Genomic DNA, 2892 nt, shown 5'->3' with positions numbered 1-2892 from the left:
GGTCTCTATTTCCGCAGAAAACTGGCATGGGGAGAACAGTTTCCATGCATTTCCTATATGAATGGGATTGAGTCCCTGACAAATAAAGTGAATTGTTGAAAAAATTTATTCAGCTTCTAAATCTCCTAGAAGAGGAGCCCCCAGATCACAGGCCAGCTCACTCTTCCCACATCAACTTTGCCCGAAGTGAATAGCCTGAGATTGGGGTGCTATCCTTAGCTATTTAATTAAATTGACAGATTCCATGTTTCTTAATCAACACTGTGATTATGTCAGTTACAAAAGCCTGTGATCCCTCTGCCAGCCTGGCAGGTAAGAAAAACTCAGCGTGGTCAATTCCTATGGAAGGGCCTCGGTGACACGGTCCCCGGCCAGGGCAGATGAAAACGGAAACATTTCACCTCTAGGTATTGATTGTGTAACTTTGGGCAAAATTGTTAAGCTTATTAAAGAGCCCAACCCATGCAGTGGTCATTTAAAAATAAAATCCTGCTTCCTGCAATGCTGTCAGGACCAAATGAAACAGAAAATACGGATCACTTGGCACAGTGTGCAGCACAAGGCCAGCCCCTACAAGTGTGCGTTTCCACATGAGGTGAGAAAGGACTTAAATTTGTCCTGACAAGTATTCTGTATCTTCCATCATGTCAGACTCATGCCCTCACCTCCTCCTTTGCCTCCCAGGCCAATCGGGACAAAGAGCAGTATCTGCGGGCCTCAGACCTCCAAGCCGCTTCCTCTCAGCCTGCTGGAAGCTTGTTCCCTGATGGGCTGAGAGGAGCCGTGGCAGAGTGGGGGTTTCACGTATGATACCCCTTTCTCTCTGTACAGTCTGATCTTGACAACTCTAGGTAGGAGATTCCATTGCCAAAGCCGGCCTGGCTCCCACAGTGGCTCAGCAGAGGTGACCCCTTGCGCACCAAGCAGGTCCCTGCAGGTAGGTTCTGCCTGGTGTGTGTCGGGAAGGCAGCCAATGCCTGTTCTCCCAGGACTTGGCAAAGAGCAAGCCATCCAGCATCTGCAGGTACTAGCAGGAGGGTTACTGCGCCTGTGCACTCGCAGGTACCAGCACGAGCCTCTGCTGCAGCTGGTGGTGCTGTGGGCTCCACAGACTCCCACAGTCACCCTCCTTCTGACCTCACTGCATCTGTTGTGAAAACCAATTTGCATGAGCCGGGGGAAAGCGGGGAAGAGAGCACTGGTACTTACAGACCCAACTCTCTCCGTCATGGCTGAAGAGAAGGCTTGCCCCAGGGTGGTGAGTGCCCCAGGAGGCAGTGACCGAGGGCGGCCCGGAGACGAAGCCGGTCCTGCTGGGATGCTGAGGAGTGGCCTGATTGTCCAGAAGCCCGCAGCCCCCACAGCCAGCAGCAGCTGTGCCCCCGTGGGCCGGAGAGTGCGATGCGGGGATGCTGTGTCTACCTGCGTGGGGACACGTGTGAAATCTGTCCTTACCTGCACCCCTTCGACCCAGAGCAAAGGACAGCTCGCGAGATCTGCGTGGCAACACTCAAACACGAGAGGGTAAGGCCTTTGCTTCCAGGCAAATCCAGACAAAGTGCAGCATCTGCATGAAGTAATCCTCAAGGGGCGGTCATTTCTGAGAGGAGATTGGGAGTCTCCCAATGGCAGCCGCACCTACTGCTCATCCTGCATCCGACAGTGGAGTTGTGCCAAGAGTTCCACAGCCCGTCGTCCAGTGTTGTCTAGCAGGCCGTGTGCTATCAGTTTGTGACTCCCGGTGTGTACTGGGTAGGAGATCAGAATAAAGAGAATGGGCTGGTTGAAGCTGTCAAGCAGGGAATGGGGAAAGGCTGTAAGCGCTCTGGGCAAGGCGAGGGGGCCGCCCATCTGGAAGCAAGTGTCTTTACCGCCATGCTTACCCTGATGGTGCTGCAGAGCCTGAGAAACCGCGGCAGCAGCTCAGTTCTGAATCCCCGTGAGGTTCGTCAATTCAGTGCGGCTCTGGTTCCATGGAGAACCAGGGAAGCCGGCATGTCCCCGACACTGACGATGTCGACATGGCAGAGCCTGGGGACCTCTTTATGCACCTGTCTGGAGCGGAGCCGTCAGAAGCCTGGAGGATAGAGGGTCGGCCCTGCATCTCGGGCTCCGCCAGCAGGGCCGTGCCAGGGAGGGTCGCAGAGCTTCCTAGGAGCGTGTTGCTTGGATAGGAGTGGTGTTCTGTTTAACCTTGGTCTCGTCCATTCTCCCTTAGTACAGCCGGAGAAGAGTGAAGGATGGGAAGTAACCTAACAAGTCCATGGAATCACTACTTTTATAGCTGACATCTTAGCTGCACCTCAAGCTCCTCAGGGGACCAGCTAAACAGCCAGACTGAGTGTTGATTGATTGCTCTTAAAGCAAGCGTGGCTCCTGTCCCTCATGATAGTTAGCTCCCTAGAAACTACACTCAACTTGCAGTCGCCCCGAAAGCAGATTTCTTTGTCTTTCTAAAGGAGTCTTCACCCCTGAAAATGACTCCTTTAGTGAACTTCCATGCACTTAATTAGGGTGTGGTCCACACTTGATCTCTACGGGGCTTTTCCAGAAACAAAAAATGGGCACTGCACGCCTTGGTGTCCCAAATCAGAGCAGGAGTCTCATGGCCGTATACTCATCAGCAAAGGCTAAGCCTTCCTCCCTGTACGCGGGGTCCCGAAGCAGAGGAAGCACGGGTGGCACAGCAGAGGGACAACCCCTCGTTGGTTGGTGTGTGGCCACAACTAGAGGAACCCTGCACTCAGGCCTCCAAGGAAACCTGCCCCTGCCTCTCCCCTGTGGCACGGGCCCCAAGGTGATTGCAGTGTGGCTCCCTACACACGTGCTCTTGTGTGTGGCTCCTGCCCAAACCATCCCGCCTTACCTGTAAAAAACATCTGGCTCTGACCC

General features: G+C 53.9%; 1 pseudogene; it reads left to right on the top strand.

Moving 5' to 3' along the window:
• The first annotated feature begins 517 nt into the window (after positions 1-517).
• On the top strand, positions 518-2174 carry LOC118670343 (annotated as a pseudogene).
• The last annotated feature ends 718 nt before the right edge of the window (positions 2175-2892 follow it).

Source organism: Myotis myotis, unplaced genomic scaffold (genome assembly GCF_014108235.1).
Source record: "Myotis myotis isolate mMyoMyo1 unplaced genomic scaffold, mMyoMyo1.p scaffold_m19_p_15, whole genome shotgun sequence".
In the NCBI taxonomy this organism is placed as follows: domain Eukaryota; kingdom Metazoa; phylum Chordata; class Mammalia; order Chiroptera; family Vespertilionidae; genus Myotis; species Myotis myotis.
This window is presented reverse-complemented; position numbering and strand designations above follow the sequence as displayed.